The sequence below is a fragment of the Rhinolophus sinicus genome, linkage group LG04 (assembly GCF_036562045.2).
Source record: "Rhinolophus sinicus isolate RSC01 linkage group LG04, ASM3656204v1, whole genome shotgun sequence".
Lineage (NCBI taxonomy): Eukaryota > Metazoa > Chordata > Mammalia > Chiroptera > Rhinolophidae > Rhinolophus > Rhinolophus sinicus.
In genome coordinates, this window is record NC_133754.1 from 137,231,548 (window position 1) to 137,253,802 (window position 22,255).

The 22,255-nt window shown below is 37.8% G+C and overlaps 1 long non-coding RNA gene across 1 annotated transcript in view; it reads right to left on the minus strand.

Annotated features, from left to right (window-relative positions):
* Positions 1–1,340: 1,340 nt before the first annotated feature.
* LOC141571120 (uncharacterized) overlaps positions 1,341–22,255 on the minus strand; it is a 38,771-nt gene continuing 17,856 nt past the window's right edge. Inside the window, exons 2-4 of the long non-coding RNA XR_012495719.1 lie at positions 13,612–13,746; positions 2,502–2,604; positions 1,341–2,380 (exon numbers count right to left, since the gene is read on the minus strand). This is a non-coding gene — a long non-coding RNA (uncharacterized LOC141571120). The remainder of the gene's footprint in view (positions 2,381–2,501; positions 2,605–13,611; positions 13,747–22,255) is intronic.

Here is a 22,255-nt window from a genome sequence, read left to right on the forward strand (position 1 = left end):
CTGCTTTTGCTTCCACGTTCCAGATGCAGCAAACCTGCGTTTCCCCACTGCAGTCCCCTAGGCCGAGGGGAAGTGGCTCTGAGGGTTGGGACAACGCGTTCGCACGCGAGGTTGTGCGCCAGTGCAATCAGGGGCGCCTAACTCCAATTCCTCACCTCTGCTAGAAATGGGTGAGGGGGGAATGAAGCGCCCAGCTGCCTGCGGATTGTCAACAAGGCCTGGGTGAAAGAGTAGAAACAATTTCCACTGTCCCAAAGAGCCTCATTCATTCATTCAACAAATATTTCCAGAACACCTACTAGGTGCCAGGCTTGGAGGCCCCCAAGGATGCTATGTGAACACTTATCCGCGTACTCCTTGCTCTACTGGAGCTAATATTCTGATAAAGAGACAAAAAATACCTTAAATGTATAATGTGCTGGTGTAGAAATGCCACTAAGAAAAATACTACAAAGTAAAGGAATCCAAAGTGAGGTGGCGGTGTGCTGTTTTAGTGAGGGTGGCGGGGAAAGACCTCTCAGAGGAACTGCATTTGAGCAGAGATCTATCTGCAGGATGAGAATGAGCCAGTTCTGTGACTATCTTGGAAAAGTTTCACGCAGAGGGACTAGCAAAGAGGCAAAGACCCCAGGAGGGAATGTGCTCAGCAAGTTCAAGGGCTAAGAAAGAGTTCACTGTGGTTGGAGGACAGTGAAGGAGGGGGCAGTGGTAAGAGGTGAGGCCAAAGAAGTAGCCTGTGACCTGACTGTGTAGAGCCTTTTTCACTTGTTATTAGTCCTCTTTCTGTCAATCTAAAAGAATTGATGCATTTATAGCCCTGGTTTCCACATACACGAATGATGCTGCCATTCAGGTCTAGCTTGTATTTAATGGTTTCTTTAAATAAACCTCACCAAAGTGACTCCTGCACGTCTTCTTACATAAGCCCTATTGCAAAAGGTCTTTGAGCAAATGATAGCAGGATAGGAAATGACTCGAATTCACACTAACTTCTTCAAAGTAAATAATGAACTAGAGCCCCGGTTTCTCTAATAAGTCGTATCCTTTAACATCCTTTTCTAGTAAGAGGAAGGGATTTCAGAAGAATTGCATTCCTATGGTGTAATATTGTGACTTATAAGATAATTGGGGTTCATCACCCACAGCTCCCTAAACCCTTGGAATTTCCTGTGTTGAGAGTGATGTAGGTGTTTCTCGTTAATGAGGTGAATTTTGGATCCTACCCCAGGGTTGGGGCTGATTGCCAGGACAACCAACCTGGTGATTACAGGTTTATAACTTTACATCCCATTCACCCCCACCTCCAAGGAAGGAAGAGGGGCTGGAGATTAAGTTCAATTGCCAATGGTCCCTGACTCAGTCAAACATGACTAAGTAATGAAGCCTCTATAAAAACCCGGGAGGACAGCTTTTCCTTTTTCAGAGAGTTTCCAAATTGGGAAATTAGAATGTTTCCACGTGCCACCTTGTGACAGAAGTTCCTTTGTTCCAGACCTCACCCTATGTTATCTCTTCACCTGGCTGTTCATTTGTATCCTTTAACATCCTTTTATAATAAACAGTAATTAAAATGTTTCTCTTTGAGTTCTGTGAACTGTTCTGGCAAATTAATCGAACCCAAGATAGGGGTTGTGGGAACCTCTGACTTATAGCCAGTCAATCAGAAGTACAGGTAACAACTTGAACTTGAGATTGACATTCTGAATTGGAGGGGTTGTTGGAACCTCCAATTTATATTTGGTTGGTTAGAAGCACAGGTAAGAACCTAGGCTTGTGGCTGGCATCTGAATGTGTGTTTCTGGGGTGTGGTGGTAGAAAACAGGGCAGTCTTATAGGTCTGAACGCTTAACCTGTGGAATCTGCTGCTCTGGGTAGATAGTGTCAGAACTGAGTTGAATTCTTGGACACTCAACTGGTGTCAGAGCAAGAACTATTTGTTGGTATGAGGGAAACCCCACCTTCCCACAATGGAATTGAGTCCAGGAACCATATTCATTTGGCTACTGTCTTACAAGTAGCCCTTTTTAAAATTTCTAACAAAAATTTGAAATGGAAGTTGTGACTCAACAGCAAATCTAAAACCTGCTTAGAATATTAAGACTGACATTATAAGCAGCAACAGCCATGAGAGTTCCCTTTCCCTGCAAACAAATCTATTAATGGAGTAGAAACCAGAACACAGGCCCACACAAAAGAAGACAAAGTGCTGAACACCATCTTAATGTCAGGGTTAAAATGAAGGGGCAGCCGGTTAGCTCAGTTAGTTAGAGTGCGATGCTCGTAACACCAGGGTTGCTGGTTCGATCCCCACATGGGCCACTGTGAGCTGCGCCCTCCACAACCACCTTGACACAACTACTTGACTTAGAGCTGATGAGTCCTGGAAAAACACACTTCAAATAAATAAAAGTTTAAAAAAAATTAAAAAAAAAAAAAAGAAAAGCATCTGAACTGTGGAAATAGAAACATTCTCTTTTGTGAGAATAAACAAAATAAAATACCTGTTTTAGAACTCTGAAACTGCAGATACATTCATTGTAGTTAAGTTGCTATATTTTGCAATGATGTGTTCAACCAGGCATGGTATGTGTTACTCTCCACTGCCTGTTTGGGAAAAGACATTTGAAACTAGTGAATATTGAGGGTTTCTTGTGGGGAAATGGATTCTTTTTTAAATTAGTGATTTGGATATGGAAGACAGGTAGACAAGGGAAATGTATTATTCATAGGCTTATACAATTGAGAATATACCCACACAGAGAGATGAAGTGACTTGCTTAGTGTCATTCAGACAGATAGTGAAAGCCTCTCACCTCACTAAGATGTGATTTTAAGCCAATCCTACCCTGGAATGTTTAGCTCTTTTCACTCCATAGAGAATTTTTTCACTGTTTATGTGATCCCTGGTAGTGCTGTACCTAGAAAGTTTATCCCAGGGCAAACATTTCAGAAAGTTTCCTCTATTTGATAAAAATAAAAGAGAATAACAAAAAATTTAACCAATGCTTTCACAACATTCTTTCACACAATATGGAGAAACAAGAAATGTGGGTTGGATGATAACACATTTAGATTCAAAACTGATTGTATGGTCATATCTAAAAGTAAAAATTAGCAGCTAATTGTCAACTACTGGGCAGTGTGTAGTGGTGTGCTGCAAAATTCCGTCCTTCCACTGTAGCAGAACATGACAGCAGTGGTTCTTGACTGCCCTGCCCTAAAACCACTCCTGCACAAAGATTGTGACACTATGTGTGAAATGGGTTCTTGGCTTCTATCTCTTTTGAAAGTTCTTAGGTGGTTTTGGCCAAAGTTGAAAATCGATGGCCAAAGGTTTAAGAATTTAAGAACGCGAGAGTCTGGCTGACTCAAGTTTGAATTACAGCTTTCACCAAGGAAGTCATTTAGATTTTCTAAACTTCCATTTCCCCATCGGCAATAATACCATCTTCCTTGAAGAGTTGTTTTGAAGATTAGATGAAAAAGTATTTTTATACCCTTAGCAGTTCTTAAATGCCTATTATGGTTGTCATAGGGACAATTTACAGATATCACCAAGCTGGGAGGTATAAGAAATATGTCGGATTTTCTTAGTAATCCTGAAGCATTTGTCACAATTTGTGGACAGAAATGATAAAGGCTGAGTTGTAATAAAGATAAATGGCAAAGGCTTGCATTTGGATTTAACAAAACAAAACTCTGCCATTAAATCATGAAATAATTAAAACAATCTTAAGGGGAACATAAATGTGAGAGCAAAAAAAGATATAGGAAAGTCCTTGGAAGGGGAAATAGGCTCAACAAAGGGTTGGGGACAGACCTGGAAGTTTGTTTCTTTCCAAGATAGGGAAGATGTACTTTTCTGAAGGCAGAAAGGAAATAGCTGTGAAGAGAGGCTGATTTATCCCAGGTCTAGTAATATATAAGACAAAGGCAGGACTATGTATCAGGTAGACAGACAAACAAGCAATGATTTTACTTTGAATCATCCAGATATTTTAGGACCATTTATTTTAAAGTTTGGTTGAATATGGCAAAAACTTTTCCAAAGCCATCTCTGCACTTCAGAGATACAATGTTTCTCTGTCTCTGTATCAATCCTCTCATCCTTCCTTATAGTCCCAAGAAAAGGGTGTTCCTGGCAAACAGGTCCCTTCTTCCCTTGAGATAACCAGATAAGTTTAACTTCCGTGAATGAAAACCCAAACAATTTCCCCCTCTGTACACCAGGAATTAATAACCTTCTTCAGGTGAGGATAAGTACATTATGCAAAATGTCAATTATAATTATGCCCTACTTTATAAAAAATTTTTAACTTAAAAGAGAGGTTAGCAATTCACTAAAAATATTTTTCTTCGTAAAAGGATTCATACCAAGATTCACTCTTAAAAATAGGAATTCCCGTGGCATAATTGTTAGTTTACAAAGCATTAATTCCAAAAGTCCTTATTTAGATTAAGGATTCTGGCTTCTTTCTCTGAGAACTATCTCTTCACCCAGACAAGCTAGCCTCTAGCCCCCATGTGATTGTTTGTGCCCCTGCTCCCACACCCTTGATTGCATCATGAGCTGTCACCTGACAAATGCTGAGCCAATCAGGGTCTCCCTCCTGTGGAAGTTGGAACTGAGATTTAAAGACAGTTGACTTTTGTTTACTTAAAGTTACCCATGGTCTAAAGTTAAGGCTGCCTGCCACTGTGAGGTTGCCATCTTTATTCGTGTATGTGGAGTTGCACAGAACGCTGATTTGCTCTGGGAGAAAAGAATGACACAAACAGAAGAAAAGACAAAAAGAGAGCATGCACCAGGAATAGTCCTCATTGCTTTTCAGTTTCCTCTTCCTTATAAGGCTCAAAGAAACTTCCTGTATTTGGTATCTTGAAAATACTTCCTTATGACAAATTTCTGTTTTTAACTTAGTAGTGTCAGAATACTTGCAATGAAATAAACTGGAGTAAGGCAGCTATTATAGTACATGATGAGAAGAAAAGAAAAAAATACTATCTCAAATTACAACAGGGAAAATGTATGTCTTTCAAAAAATTCAATTTACCCACAAATTTTGAAAGTCCATCTTCAATCATAAAACCAAGCATAACTATATAAGTATTTGTCACAATCTAAGACATTACACAGAACCCATAGGTTAGCAGAAAATAGGCTATCTTTGAGTATGGTGGATATTTCCTACAGGGAAAATTTCCTCACCTTCACCTCCTTCTCCCACTATTCAATTTTCTTTTCTCACTTGCTTCACTCTACTTTCTCTGTAACTTAATTTTGTAAATCTTTTGGGTCGTAACAATAGTAATTGCTTGGTCACTCCACTCTAGCTACACTACTGACCAAAGCAAAATCTGATTTGATATTAAAATATCATAAACATAAAATATTTAAATACTGTGTATTTCAGTTTTACCTATGAAATACATAATGGAACCAGAAAATGCTGCAAGAAACAGTTCTCAATTTTAATTTCTACTCCTACTTACCCCCAATATCTATAATTTGTCCTTAAATAGACCTTTTCTTACCCTCCTTTGTCTTTCCCTTAATGCCTTCTCTCTCTCTCTCTCTCTCTCTCTCTCTCTCTCTCTCTCTCTCTCTCTCTCTCTCCCCCCTCCCCCCCAAATGAGTAAAACAGGAACCAACGAGTAAGAGAAGAGTTCTGGAAAACACTAATTTACAGGCATTAAGAGATTGTTTTTCTTCTCAGTGTTTCAAATAACTTTTGTTAACTTGCTGACCCTCAACTTTTCTCATCTCAACATAACCCCCAATGGTGGGTTTTAAAAAATAGTGAATGTGAAAGTGCTTTGGTAAAGCTTTAGCTACACTACAAGTCAGAGGTGTTATAATTAGTGTTACAGAAGTGGAGACCTCCAAGAAGGGAGAAAACAGTGTCAGATGCTACAGACTTTCAGAAGAGTAGCTTCAGCTCAATTCATTTGGTTTGTGATTTAAGGAAGTGAATCTTTTCTCTAAGAGTATTTGGGGAAATACAATATTTCCCAAAATATAAAGCATGTGTCCCTGATAGTACAGGAGACAATTTTGGATTTGACGCTGACAGTAAGTAGAACTGAACCACATAGTGAGAAAGTCATTCTTTTGTTTCTCTTTTAGTCCTTCTGATTTATGTGAAGGGAGAAAGTCTCAGTTGGGGCAAATAAGTTTATAACATCTAACACTAGCTCATCTCCCTTTTCAATAAACTCTTTCAGGCTGTCAGCATTATTTAGCTAGAACTTAACAACATCATATTAACTTTAAGATTTCCATATCCAGTGCCTTCTTATTTTGGCTGGGGACACCAGTTTTCCTGTTACAGTAGTGATATAAAGTTTCCTTTTAAAATTAGTTATTTTAAGAGGCTGTACTTCTTTGTCTCTATATCATGAGACTTGGTTCAAGGAAAAGCCAGTGTTTTCCTCCTAGGAGAGGCAGCTGGTAAACACCTTCTTTAAGGCGATCTTTCTTTATCCCCATTGCTGTCCTCTCAGTTCTCTTCTAGACCTAAGATCCATCACAGTGACTTATGTGGTTGCATTTGTTTACCTGAAATTTGCTTTCTTAAAAAAAAGACACCTATGTCATTCTGGGCTATTGTTGAGATTACTGTAATTGAATGACTATGAAGTAGTTTAAAGCCACTGAAACAAAGTCTTATGCAAAAGTCATGCATTTTAAATATCTGTTATTAATAACTGATTAGACTTCAACCCATCTATTCTGGGTTTGATTGCGCAGCCCCAAAATATAAGTTGAAGTCCTAACCGCCAGTATCTGTGAATGTGACCTTAGGTAGAAATAGGGTCTTTGCAGATATAATCAAGTTAAGATGAGTTCATTAGGGTAGCCCTGTTCCAATATGACTGGTGTCCTTATGAGAAGAGGAGAAAGAAACACACAGGGAAAAAGCAACCATATGAACAGAGGCAGGGATTGGAGTGATGTCTCCATAGCAAAGGAACACCTGGAGCTACCAGAAGCTGGAAGAGGCAAGGAAGGAATCCCCTAGACCAGGGGTGTCCAAACTTTTTTCAACGTTTTTCACCAAGGGCCATATGCGGTAAAATACACAAACAGCCGGGCCACTCACTCGAGGTGAAGAGGTGAAGTACGTATTGCCTCACCTGGTTTATTTAAGTAAACTAAATATATTTTTGGAATTTGCTGCGGGCCAATTAACAATGGATCGGGGGCCGCAGTTGGCCCGTGGGCCACAGTTTGGACACCCCTGCCCTAGAGGCTTCTGAGGGAGCATGGCACAGCTAACAGGCACTGATTCCAGACTTCCAGCCTCCAGAACCGTGAAAGAATAAATTTTTGTTGTTTTAAGCCACACAGTTTGTGATACTTTGTTATGGTTGTCTAGGAAACTAGTACACTACCCTACATTCCTCAAACTGAAACTGAGACAGGCTTGAGAATGACTTTCTCTTCTCTCACCCACACCTAATACTGTCTCCTACTGAATACTGATATAACCATTCATTTGGAAAGGGGAAAAAAGAAACACTTTCTTTGTTTTCCCTTTTGTGTAATGGTGCTTTTGTTTTTTCCGGTGTTTTGGGTTTTTGTTTGTTTTTCACTGTCACCTTCATCTGTTACAGATCAAGCATAAAATGATGCAATAGTCCTAAGGCAAACTCCTTTGGCGAGGTACTTTAATGCTACAAGAATTTTTGTATCATGTGCTTTCCACTCATATGCCAATTCAACTCTTTCACTAGTCACAGAAAATGTTCTGTACTCCACAGCGTTACAAGTAATCAAGTTTTTAATAAGAATGGTGATTTTGGAATTCTTTTTTTAAATAACTGCTAATTACTAGAATAGACATGTTTTAAGTCTTGTGAAATCTTACTCTTGTACATTTCAGCATCTATTATCCTTATTAAATGGATTTTAAGTAAATTTTTTGAGCAAGCTACCATTTTATTCTTTCTCCGTCTTAACAAGCAAACAATACATACCAATTATGGAAAATCCAAATAATATAGTATATAAAGTATACAAAGTGGAAGTTCCTCTTGACCGTCTTTTCTTAGCCCTCTTTACTTCCCAGAGATAACCACTGATAACTGTCTGGTGTATAAGTTTTCCAACTTTTTTCTAAGTCTTTACCCTACATTTCCTATAGATGTCATTTGAGCTGTGTAAAAAAAATTAATAATTCTATACTTTTTTCTGTTTCCATTTTTTCACTTAAAACATCCTGGAGATCTATTATTTGAATGTTCCACTGTCCTTCATTCTTTTTAACTCTTATACAATGCACCATAAAATAAGCGACTCATAATTTATTAAATAATTCCATTTCTCAACATTCAGGTTTGTAATTTTCACAATTAAAAACAGTGCTAAATTTGAACATCATTGGACATACATTTTTATGGGCACAATGGTATTTCCTAGGATAGACACTTAAACTCTGTGGGCCAAAGGAAATGCATATTTAAAATTTCGTGGCTATTGGCCAAATTGACTTCTAAAAATCATAATAGTATATTAATGCCCATTTCTGTATATATAATCTCACTAACTCTAGACATTATGAATCTTTTATTTTAACTTCAGAAAATGGATAATATATTTTTAAAGATTTTTATTAAAATATAGCTAACATACAATATTACATTGGTTTTAGGTGTACACCATAGTTATTCAAAATGTATATACCTAAAGAAGTGATCACAAGTCCAGCAATCATCTCACACCATCCTGTGCTATCACAATATTATTGACTATATTCCCCATGCTGTACATTACATCCTCATGACTTACTTGTTTTATAACTGGAAATTTGAACCTATTATTCCCCTTTATCTTTTCCCCCCTTTTTAAATTTTTCAAATACAGTGTGAATTCAATATTATTTTATATTAATTTCAGATATACAACAGAGGGGTTAGATATTTATATAACTTAAGAAATGATTCCCCTGGCTAATCTAGTACCCACCTGGCACTATACATAGTTATTACTATATCATTGACTATATTCCTTAGGCTTTACTTTACATCCCCTTGACTATTCTGTAACTACCAATTTGTACTTTTAATCCTTTCACCTTTTTCATCCTGTCCCCCAAACCCCATCCCATCTATCACCCCCAAAAATCTAGTATCCGACACCATACGTAGTTATTACAATATTATTGACTATATTCCTTAAGCTACACCCTACAGCTCCATGACTACTTTGTAACAACCAATTTGTACTTCTTAATCCCTTCCCCTTTTTCATCCACCCCCTCCCATCTGGCAACCATCAAAATGTCCTCTCTATCTATGAGTTTGTTTCTGTTTTGTTTGTTTATTTTGTTCTTTAGATTCCAAATATAAGTGAAATCATATTACATCATCCTTCTTTGTCTGACACTCCACTCAGCACAATACCCTCAGGTCCATCCATGCCTCTGCAGATGGCAAGAACCCATTCCCTTCCATGGCTGAGGAATATGCCATTGTATATATGTACCACCTCCTCTTTATCCATTCATCCATCAACAGACACCCAGGCTGCCTCCACACCTTGGCCATTGTAAATAATGCTGCAATGAACATGTGGATGCACATGTCCCCTGAAAGTAGCACTTTGGGTTTCTTCAGATAAATACCCAGAAGTGGGATTACTGGGTCCTTCTTTGTCTCTTGTTATACCCATTGTTTTAAAGTCTATTTCCTCTGGTATAAGTATTGAAACCCCAACTTTTTTTGTCTGTTTGTTTCCATTTTCATGAAACAACTTTCTTCCATCCCTATACTTTCAGGCTGTGTATATCTTTCAATCTGAAGTGCGTGCCTTATAGATAGCATATGTAAGGGTCTTGTTTTCTTATCTATTCAGCCACTCCCTGTATTTTGATTGGAGAATTTAATCCATTTAAAGTAAATGTTGGTAATATGCAGTTATTGCCATTTTATTATTCATAGTTTTGATCTTTTTTTCTTCTCTTTTTTTTTTTTATTAAAGTTTTTTGGGGTGAAAACTGTTAGTAAAGTTACATAGATTTCAGGTATACAATTCTTTTACATTTCTTATACTACTTATTTGGTGATGAACTCATTTAGCTTTTTCTTGTCTGGGAAGCTCTTTATCTGTCCTTCAATTCTAAATGATAGCTTTGCTGGGTAGAGTAATCTTGTTTGTTGGTCCTTGCTTTTCATCACTGAATATTTTATGCCAATCCCTCCTGGCCTGCAAAGTTTCTGTTGAGAAATCAGTTGACATTTTTATGGGAGCTCCCTTGTAGGTAACTAACTGCTTTATCTTGCTGCTTTTAAGATTCTCTCTTTGTCATTAACCTTTGGCATTTTAATTATGATGTGCCTCGGTGTGGGCCTCTTTGGGTTCATCTTGTTTGGGACTCTCTGTGCTTCCTGGGCTAGTATATCGATTTCCTTCGCCAGGTTAGGGAAGTTTTCTGTCATTATTTCTTCAAATAGGTTTTCAATTCCTTGCTCTCTGTCTTCTTCTTCGGGTACTGCTATGATGTAAATGTTGGCATGCTTGATATTGTCCCAGAGGCCGCTTAAACTAGCCTCATTTTTTGGATTTTTTATTTTTGCTGTTCTGGTTGGGTATTTTCTGCTACCTTATCTTCTAAATCACTGATTCAGTTCTCTGCTTCATCTAATCTATTGTTGATTCCCTCTAATGTATTCTTTATTTCAGTTATTGTGTTCTTTATTTCTGACTTTTTAAAATGTTTTCTATCTCCATTTTTATGTTTCCTGTCTCTTTGTTTAAGTTCTCCCTGAGATCATTGATCATCCTTATAACCAGTGTTTTGAACTCTGCATCTGGTAGATTCCCTGTGTCCATTTTGTTTGGTCCTTTTTCTGGAGCTTTGTTCTGTTTTTTTCATTTGGGACATGTTTCTTTGTCTCCCCATTTTGGCTGCATCCCTGTGTTTGTTTCTATGTGTTAGGTAGGGCTGCTATGCCTCCCAATCTTAGTAGAGTGGCCTTATGTAGTAGGTGTCCTCCGAGGCCCAGTGGTACAGCCTCCCTGGTCGCCTGAGGCAAATACTCCAGGAGTTTCTTTGTGTGGGTTGTGTGTGCCCTCCTGCTGTAGTTGAGCCTTGGTTGCTGTTTGCACATAACGGGAGGGATTGACCCTCAGGCTGTTTTGTTTTTGTGGATTGGCTGTGACTACAGTGGAGGAGCTGTTGTGTAGGGACTGACCCCGTGGAACTGGATTCGCTTTAGCAGGGCTCAGTGCCTGTCCAGTCTGCCTTTTGGGTGTGTCTTTTGTGTAGGTGGTTAGGTGATGCTCTGGTGTGATCTGAAAGTAGTCACCAGGTATGTTGTTTCTGGGGCCTCTTGGGAGGGGCTTTGTTGCCGGCCAAGTTCAGCCACTGCCATTGCCCTTCCTGGGGCTACTTGGTATAGGCTACGAGGTGATCTGCAGATGGTTGCCACTTGTGCTAGGCTTAGAGATGCCTGGGGGAGGCTAAGCTATGAACCAAAGCCAGCTGCCGCTGCTGTGTTATACAGCCACTGTTATACCCATGCTTGCCTCCATTATTTGTCTTTAATACATTTTAAAGTAGATGTAATGATATTAGATTACAAAATTTACCAATCATTTTGATTAAGCAAGTAATTACTCAATCTCATTGAAATACACTTTTGAAATTAATTTCCCTGCTCCATTTTTCTTATGGGAAATAATGATTCCTTTGAGAAAATGCTGTTGACATACAAAGACCAGAGATTTTTACTAGCTGAGGGGGACTTTCTGTTTCCTAGTCTCCACAATGAGAATAATAGAGATACTTACCTTTTAGGACTGATTTTAGGTTTTAAAGAGATAAAATAGAAAACATTCAACAAATTCCTAACAACAACACTAATAATAATTAACATCATAGTATGTAAAACACACCAGTCATTTTTTAAGGGCTTTATATGCATTAAATCATTTGAGGTTCACAACAACTCTGAGATGGCTACTTCCATTATCTTCATTTCAAAAGTAAGAAACTGAGGCACAAGAGAGTAACTTTGTTAGAGTTTTCTAGAAATCCTGCCTCCACAGGACTGAATCCCAGAGGACCTGTCTTCATAGATAACTCTCCTACCCACCCCACTCTACTATCTCTCGTACAGGCAGTCAAGCAATAAATATTATTTTCTTTATTCTTCTTGCCTTACAGAAGAGTCTACTTAATCCATATCCCTACCTACAGAATGTTAACTATAGTGATAGAAGATGACTCGTTAAATCCTTAAGCTTTACATTAACATATAAAAAATCAGATGACATTATTTATGTATAACAAAGGCTTCTACCCAGGATGAGTCTTGTTTGCTGAAGCAGCTCCCAAATGTTCCTAAGTTGTGGAGCAGTGGTTCTCAAAAGGTAGTCCCTGGACCAGCAGTATCCACACTAGGACCTTATTAGAAATGTAAATTCTTGAGCCCCAAATCAGACCTCCTGTATCAACTCTGGAGGTGATACCCAGCCACTTGTGTTTTAAACAAGACTTCCAGATGATTCTGGTGCTAAAGTTTAAGAACCACTGTTGTAGAGGATCCATGTAATGGGTGAAGTGAAAAGAAAAGAAATAAGCCCAAAAGCTTAGGGTGACTTTCCTAATAAACAGATGATATGGAGAAGAGAGGGAGGGGGAAAGATGAAAGTTACATAAGGCCCAGATGTAGTACCTGACTTAAGGGATGAATGAAGAGATCTTTATTTCAAGTTGCTGCAGTTATGTGGACGGAAATAAGAGATGGACGACAAAAGAGGATTTTAACACATTTTGCTTTATGTTATAAATTGGACAACTTTCATGTCCTTAATACTCAAATTTTCTCTTCAATTACTCTTGGCTATTAAATTTGTTTTTATTCGGGGGGTGGGAGATGAGGGTAAGGGGGATCAAATATATGGTGATGGAAGGAGAACTGACACTGGGTGGTGAACACACAATGGGATTTATAGATGATGTAATACAGAATTGTACACCTGAAATCTATGTAATTTTACTAACAATTGTCACCCCAATAAATTTAAAAAATAAATTTGTTTTATTTGAATGTAGTTCTTATATGATGCCTAGATCATATAGGAGCCCCTAGACATTAAGTTACAATGAATTTAAGTCAAATAGCCATGAGTTCACTAAATATAAATCAAACAAATTCTAAAATCATAAAGTGTTGACACTGAAGAAACTTACAGATCGTAGAGATCATTAATTAAATAAAATCATCAAGTCTAAATACCATTTTCTACAAGACACAGAGGTTGCAAAAATGACGTAGCTCAAGCAATGTACCTATTTCTTTCCTGGTTTGGTAGGTGTGGGAAGAGTCTATTATATAAGAACCCAAAGAAACACTTTTAGACACTGAAGGCAGGGAACGTATCTGTTTCATTCTCCAGTGCGCATTCAGTACCAGTCAGAGTTTGACACATAGTAGGTGCTAAATAAATGTTGTATAATTAAATTAATGAATAAAAACCATAGCAGGACATGATGGGGGTTAGTGACCAAATCCTCTGTACTAATAATACCTCTGAGCTGTCAGGAAACAAGTTACCACTTAACTCCTTGGGAAGAGAGGGGTCTGGATAGGGAAGTAACTCACCTTACGGTACGAATTTGAGTTGCAGAAATTTAACCTGGAGAAAATGATGAGTATCAGGAGGTGTGATGAATGATGACTGACTTCAGCATAGGATGGTTTTGTTCAAGATTGCCCTCCAGCCCAGTCATCCAGCACCTGTGTCAGAGTCAGGAAGGGAATGGAGGGAAAGGGCTGTAATTAAGAGCATGCCAGATAAAAGACTTATATATCCAGGGCCTTTCTAGGAAATAAAGAACTCAAGTCAGGGCTGTTTGTGGCTCAGTTGTACAGTGCAATCAGGAGGTACCTCACCAGAAGACCTTGGTCTGAAGTTGTAGAAGTCAGAGTTGCTGCTTCACAGAAGCCAGTGTGGGTCATTATAAGAGATAACAACAGTAACTACAGTCGCAGCCAGGAATTAGGACAGTGACTTTCCCTGGGCCCCTTCCCTACCTTCCTCTACCCACATGGCTTGCCCCATCACCTCCTTCAGGTGTGATGAAAATGAAATTGCAGTGTCTCCCAGTCCCCAGAACTCCCTACACTAGTCCCCTGACTTGTTTTTCTCCATAGCACTTACTACCACTTCACTACATTTCATTTATTTATTCGTCTGTCTTCCCTCAAGTAGAAGGTGAGCTCCATGTCTGTTATATTCATACTATAGACCTAGCTCCTAGGACAGTGCCTGGTATGTGATATGAGGCAATGAATATCTATTGAATGCATGAACTTTCCATTATTTTGCTGCACAGTCTATGAGGTAAGTATTATTGTCTCTATTTTACAAACAAGAAATGAAAGTCAGCGAAGTTAATTGGCCCAAAATAACATGACCACCAAGTATTAAAGTTGTGATTTGAAATTAACCCTCACCTCACAAAGGATGTTCTCTTAAAGCAGATGTCAGTTGAGCTTTAAAAAATTGATATTATTGGGACCATTTTTGTAACTTACATTGTTCCTTTTAAAAATTTACATTCTGTTCTGTAGCTATAACCTCCACATTTACATTATTCTTAGCCTTACAATAAAAGAAATTCAATATTTTGCTATCGTTTCTCTGTTTATCTATGAGGTTCATCCTTTAGTAGTTTCTTCAAGAAGGATTCAGGAAAACTGGTCTCTAATTAGTGCATATTCAAAAATGTTTTCATGTTTCCTCTCTATTTAAACAAGTTTGGTTACACATAAATTTCTTGGTTGTGCTTTCTTTCCCTTGAGGACTTTGAAGGTATTTCCCTACTCTCCTCTGGTGTTGAGAATAAGATAATAAACTCCCATAAGCTTGTCACTCACCTTCAGCACTATCAATAATCTTGTAGTTTCTACTTTGCCCCACATTTTTTGCAAGTTCCAGATATCATGTAATTTTTTCCAATAAATAGTATGCAACTCTAACTCTATGCATTTCTAACTAATAAGCACTTTTTAAAAACATAACTATCATGCCATTATCAAACCATAAAAATTAATTCCTTAATATCATCTATTATTTAATTCATATTGAAATATCCCTGGTTGTCTCAAAGAGGTCTTTTCACAGATGGTATGCTGACTTCCATTTAATCAGATCACTCTGGATGTTGTGTTCAGAACAAACTTCAGGGACCAAAAGCAGAAGTAAGGAGACCAATAAGGAGCCTATTGCAATAGCCAGGAGAGAAATGGTTCGGATTGCACCAGGGTGGTAGCCTTGGAAGTAGTGAGAACTTACAGTATTCTGAATACATCCTGAAGATATAGTCAATAGATTTGCTAATGGATTGATCTAGAGTGTGCAGGAAAGAAACTAATCAAAGATGACTCCAAGATTTTGGCCTGAGCTACTTTAAGAATGGAGTTATCTTTAACTGAGAAGAAGAAAACTGGGTAAGAATCAGGTTTAAGAGTTCTGTTTTGGATATGTTAAATATGAGAAGCTTATTATGTTAGGTATGAAAGAAGAGAAGTCAGATAAGCAGTTAAATATATTAGACTAAAGTTTAGGAATGATATCTTAGCTGGAGATACAAATGTGTCAGTCATCAGCATATAGATTATATTTAAAAGCATGGGATTAGGTTAATTCACCAAGAGAGTGAATGTATGTAGTAGAAAACAGAAGAGAGCCAAGGACATAGACCTGGAATACTCCAATGTTTAGAGTTTGGAGACATTAGTAGGAACCATCAAATGAGATTGATGAGGAGGGCCCAGTAAAATTAATTTACGCGTTCAGACTAGAGGTGCTCTTCCAGTTGTTAGGCCATTTCAGAGAGGCCTGAATGAGTTCCTGAATGTCTGCCAACATGTGCTTGGTAAGTCTGAGGCCAGCATAAAGGAATAGAAGGACAAAAACCAGGTGGAAATGAATCCACGCTCTAGTCTCTTATTCACTACATAGGGAGAAACATTCTCTAGGATATTCTCTTCTCTTTGTGATCTAGCAAAACCCTGAAATAGAAGTTTGTGATTACAACCTGTCTGTCCTTCAGAAAGGTGTGATTCTACCTATTAACCCATGACAGCTGTTGGAATCCCTGCAAGAACCTTTGTTATTCTTCTATTAATTTTCCTCTTTAAACTTAAAAAAAAAAGGCACTTACATCTGTTTCGCATTCTACTTGCTATATTTAGTTGATTACCAAGACCAACAAAAAACTGCTGTCTTTCTTCCATCATTAAAAAAAAAAAAGACACTAATATTTCAGTACGTATGCCCTTCACACTATAATATTCCTTTAAGATTTAGGAAAGCAACTCCTTATAGCCACATCTTTCTCTGGAATGTTTAGTCTGTCTGGGGCAAAGAGGCCAGAGAATAACAAGCCTAATTCACCCCATTTTCTTGTGAGCTTTGTCAATGAATGGACTGGAGGAAGTGGGGGTGCCCATTTTAGTGGGTTTGGGAAAAGAATCACTTTGGGTTATCATAATGTGTGGAAAGAAATATAACAAAGAAGCCTCTGGAGAATAACTAAGGTGTAAAAAACAGTAAAACAAAGTTGTTCCCCCAACCCCATACAAGTTAGTCAAGTTTATCCTTTAGGCTTGACAGTGATGGCTCTATGGGAAGGATTTAATAGGGACAATATAGATGGAAGGGTGGTGCCAGGTCCCACCAGAGAAGTTGTATTGAAGCAACATTGTCTAGGAAACGCTCTATTCGAACTAAATTTTTATTGAGGTGGCTTTGGCAGGCCCGATAGCGATAATTGAGAGGCTAAGGACACCCCCCCACCCCAACTCAAGCTACCATTGCGCACTGCAGTAGGGTCAGGCAAATCTGAAGTTTGCGGATGGGAAGATGTCCATGACACAAGATCAAGGAAAAACACAGATTACAGAGCAGCATATATGATATAATCTCACTTAAGAAAAAAAAAAGTTAGAAAAGAAGAAAGGGACAACAAAAGAAGAAAATGTGTATGTGTATGTATATGTACATATGAAGAAAGTCTATAAGTACACTAAGTACATGGATATGACAAGACGTTAATAATGGTTGTCCCTGGATAATGAAACTATAGGTGACTTGATTTCTGAATTTGCTTTTGAGCAATTTTTTTCTGAATTTTTGCATAATTGCATGTATTTCAATTAGAAAATAAAAAATTATTTCCTCTGTTAATTTTGCATAGCTCTTCCCACTGGTATTTCTATTTCCTAGAACTATGGCTGGCCTATAATAAGCCAACAGTGAAAGTTTGTGGGTGTTGTTTTTTTTTAATAAATCATGAACAACCGAATTAACCTTGTGGCCACAAGCCATATCATGTAAATGAAGATTTCATATTTATACTCAACTTACGTCTAATTGAATTTCTGAGAATACATTTCTTATATTCTCTGTATGTTGAATCACAGGACTTCAGTCTGTGCTCAGAGGGATCGCAGGCTGTGTGAACAGGGTTCAGGGTTTCCAGAAAATGGTGGCATATCTTCCCATTAAGCAAACAAACAAAAATTAGATAGCACTGTAAATTTTGCATAATTATTATGTCTGCTTTGCGTAATAGGTTTTGCAGATAAATGTTTTTTTAAAAAAAACTCTGCCATTGGTAAACATTTGAAAACACTGCTCTAGCCCGGTGAAACCTCCAATGCTTGAATCTTTTTTAAAACCTGCCTGAAATGTGGTTCTTTCTGAAACTCTGCAGTATTATCTGGGACTATACCTTTTTCCCTAGCTGTCAAAATAAAATAGCATCTCCCACCAGAAGTTTACATGAAGGCTAATTAACTATAATTAACAATCTTGAAGTGTGGACCTCTATATGAAATCCTATGCTCTATTATAAAAATTTTTCATTGAAGGTTCATCAAGATGGCCATTTACAGTGGCAAAACTCATTGCTACTCAAAGTGTGGTCCACTTAACCAGCAGCTCCTGGAATCTTGTTGGAAATGCAGAATTTTAGCGCCATCCTTGTTGATTCAGAATTTGCATTTTAACTAGATCCCAAGGTAATCATATGAATTATGTGTGAGAAGCACAGATATAATTCATCAGAGCAAAGAGCATATTTGTATAAGGTATGAATTAGTTTAGATGGAGAGGAGGAATGTTCTCCAATGGTTCCCAAACTTGGCTGCATATTTTGATCATCTGGGGAGTGTTAAAAAATACTGATGCCTGGGCCTCATCCCCACACATTCTGACCTAATTGGCCTGGGGTGGAGCCTGGGTATCAAGATATTTTAAAATTCCCCTAGTGATTCTAATGTGCAGCGGAGTCTGAAAACCATTGCTCTAAATTAAAGGTTCCTAACATACGGTTGTAAATGAGAATCAATTGAGGAGCTTTCAAAAAGTACCAGTGCTATGGCCCATACCCCCAGGGACTCTGATTCAACTGGTCTGGGGAGAGGCCCAAGCACTGATGTCATTTAAAAGTTTCCCAGTTGATCCCAATGGACAGCTAGAGTTGAAACACAACTCTACATGATGTTGATAAACCCAGCCTCAAATTAAGGTGAAATACGTAATATTGGACTAGAAGTGATAAATTACCCTCACCACCTCTTACCCCATAAGACACAGGAATCCAGTAGGCATAAAAAGATACTTGTGAACACTCATACTTAATTCCTTGCATAGCCAGCACTACCCCTAAATATTTCTGCCCTGATGGAGATCTGTCACAGTGGCCTATAGTTAGAGTGGAGCCCAGTTCATTTAGCAGTCCTCAAAAGGCTTGAAGGCTCAGACAGAGGCCACCCAGTTTGTTTAAAGACAGACATTAAGCTCAGAAAATTCTTCCCCAGAATCCACTCTGACAAAGCCCTTCAGCCTTTCCCTTCACCATTCAGCAACTTGTCTGCCTTAGCACAAGAAACCCCAACTAGGGTCTAGGTCTAGGTCTATAAGGCAAAAATTAGGAGATTTGGAAGGGGAGCCACAGAGTAATTAAAAGCAGAAAAAAAGAAGCAGAACCATCTATCATTGACTGAATTAAAAAATACAGTGAAAGCATTTTCACCTTCATTTATAGTCCAAGTATGAAGGATGAATTGTCCTACATGGAACTCTAAGACATCTACGCCAATACCAGCAAATTAACACTACTTTAGGGTAGGAGTCTTAATATTGACATGGCCTTGCAATTAGGTCTACGTGCAGTTACTGAGGTTTATTCACATGTTGGAAATACTTGCTCTTAATACTTAATCCTCAGGGAGCCAGGCCACTTGGCCAATGAGAAGAGTTAATATTAGAGCCTTGTTGGATAGGGGTGTGTGTGTGTGTGTGTGTGTGTGTGTGTGTGTGTGTGTGTTTATTAAAAGGGGGCATAAGTTACAGGCTGAGGAATATTACTCTATAGAGGAATCTGTCCTCAGCATTGCAACATAGTGGTAAGTCTATTTATAAAACACAGAGCATCTAAAGACAGCTATTTGAATGAACAATTTGACATTTGTTTTTGTGATCAATGAAAAATGGTGAGAAAATAGTAGCATTGAATTTTTTTCCACCTTACAATCTCTAATGCTTCATATAAACCTCAGCCTAAAACAACTTGTAGAATACCAAAACGTAGACTGTCACTGTGATTTGTTTGCCAAGTTTCTCTCTGAACAAGATTCTATGGTAATTATTTCACAGCTAAAATAATTTGGAAACAGTTGAAGGAAAAGGACTTTATCTCATAGGTGTTGCAGTTATCACAAAGCCTACAACAATAAATACTCTTTCAATAAATACTTATTGAATTGACTTGAGACATAGAAAGGCCAAATGGCATATCTAGAACCCTTTTATCCTACTGTTCTAGCACTACCATCAGGGGAAGACAAAAAGAAAAGTTCTTCAATTATGTTAATGATAATTTATACCATCAGTGTAAATGAAGTATGATGTCCAATGATATAAACATAAAATAATTTTAACATAATTTTACCCTTTATTTTCCAGGACATTCAATAGATGATTAAATTAGCCAATGCCTTGAGTGTATTTGGGTTGTTGTATGCCTTTGTACTCAATATCTAAATATTCACTAAGAAATGTAAATTCATTTAGGATAGCAATAATCATTTAAACTGTCCTAATGAAAACTAAAGTTATTGATGAACATCTATTTAACATGGAAAGACATTCTTAGACATGTTTGTATGCTATGGGAAATTTCTTCAAAGAAATCCATGATACCAAAAAGACCTACAGGGCCGGCCTGGTGACTCAGACGATTAGAACTCCATGCTCCTAACTCCGAAGGCTGCCGGTTCGATACCCACATGGGCCAGTGGGCTCTCAACCACAAGGTTGCCAGTTCAATCCTTGACTCCCGCAAGGGATGGTGGGCAGCGCCCCCTGCAACTAAAATTGAACACAGCACCTTGAGTTGAGCTGCCGCTGAGCTTCCGGATGGCTCAGTTGGTTGGAGCGCGTCCTCTCAACCACAAAGTTGCCGGTTTCGACTCCCGCAAGGGATGGTGGGCTGTGCCCCCTGCAACTAGCAATGGCAACTGGACCTGGAGCTGAGCTGTCCTTTCAATTAAGACTGAAAGGACAACAACTTGAAGTTGAACAGCACCCTCCACAACTAAGATTGAAAGGACAACAACTTGACTTGGAAAAAAGTCCTGGAAGTACACACTGTTCCCCAATAAAATCCTGCTAAAGAAAAAAAAAAAAAGACCTACACATTCAAATGATAAAACTGTATCAGGCCTTTAGCCTCAACATACTTCTTACACATGCTCAAAGCTGTGTTTTTTAGTCAAAACCACAGGCATTATCTCTAGTTTTACTTCCTTCTTCTTTTCCTTCTTCTTCTTCTTCTTTTTTTTTTTTTTTTTGGCTTCCATTAATATCAAGATCGTGCCCTTTTCCTGATCTAATGTAAACAGTTTGGGGAGATTATTTTCTCTGAAACATTTTTTCAAAGTAAGGTTTTTTTCAAGCTTGCTTCATTTTTGTAACTCAAGAAAGGCTTTCTTACTTCCTTTTCTACCATGGCTTAAGCCTCAAGCCTTAGTATTCACAGTAGGATGAGACGAGAAATATCAGAACAACTAGGGAGCTTGTTAGAAAAACAGGGTCTTAGGCTCCACCCGAGATGTATTGCATCAGGTTCTACGTGTTACCAAGATCCTGAGGTCATTTTTATTGACATTGCAGTTGAAGAAGTACTTCTCTGTAACATTAAGAGGAAGTTAAAATACATATTATTTTAACTTCTCATAAAGCCTTTTGCAGTAACAGAAATTGCAGGAAAATTCAAAGTTTCAAATTACTTATGAGGTTTAGGTACAAATTGGTAAAATCCTTTCAACAATTTGGTAATAGTATCAGGAATGTTAAAATGGTTATTATTTCAGACCTAGTGACTACCCTTCTGGAAATGAATCCTAAAGAAAAAATCCAATGAAATGGCAAAAGTTTTATGTGTAAGGATGTTCCCGTTAGCTTTACCTAAAACAGCAAAAAAAAAAAAAAAAAAAAGAAAAGAAAAGTAGAAACAAACTAAATGTTCAACAATAGAAAAATAAGTAAATTATGGCACTCTACCAGATAGAATATTATATAACAATCAAAATCACATTCATTAAAATATATAACATGGACTGAAAACAGTGCAGTAAAAAACTCCAGGGCTCTGTCCATCTACAAAAGCAACTAATGAGCTAACTAAGGCAGTCAGAATCAACTTTATGTGCATGTGGTGATCAGCAGCCCATGTGAACAGGATGAAATCATGCCTAGGTCCCCACACCCTTCTCTCATATAAAGAAAAGGTATTAAGCTTTGCACTATTGGAACTGAAAATCAGTAACAGAAAGCTATCAGAAAAACCACTGAAAATTTGGTATTAACCGACACAATTTTAAGTACATCTATAGGTCAAAGCAAATAATCACAAGGGAAATTAGAAAATACCTTACTGATTGAAAATGAAAATACACATATCAAAATTTGTGGAAACAGCAAATGCAGTGATTAGAGGCAAATTTATACCATCAGTTGATTATAGTAGGAAAAAAAAAAAAGGTCTCAAATAAATATCAGTATTAGAAGCACCCACTTTAGGAAAATAGGAAAAGAAGAGCAAATGGAAACAGAAGGTAGAAAACAAAGATAAGATTGGCAAACAATGAAATTAAAACCCAAAAAAAAATAGAGAAAATCAATCAACACAAAGCTGATTATTCTAAAAGATCGATAAAATGAATAAACTTC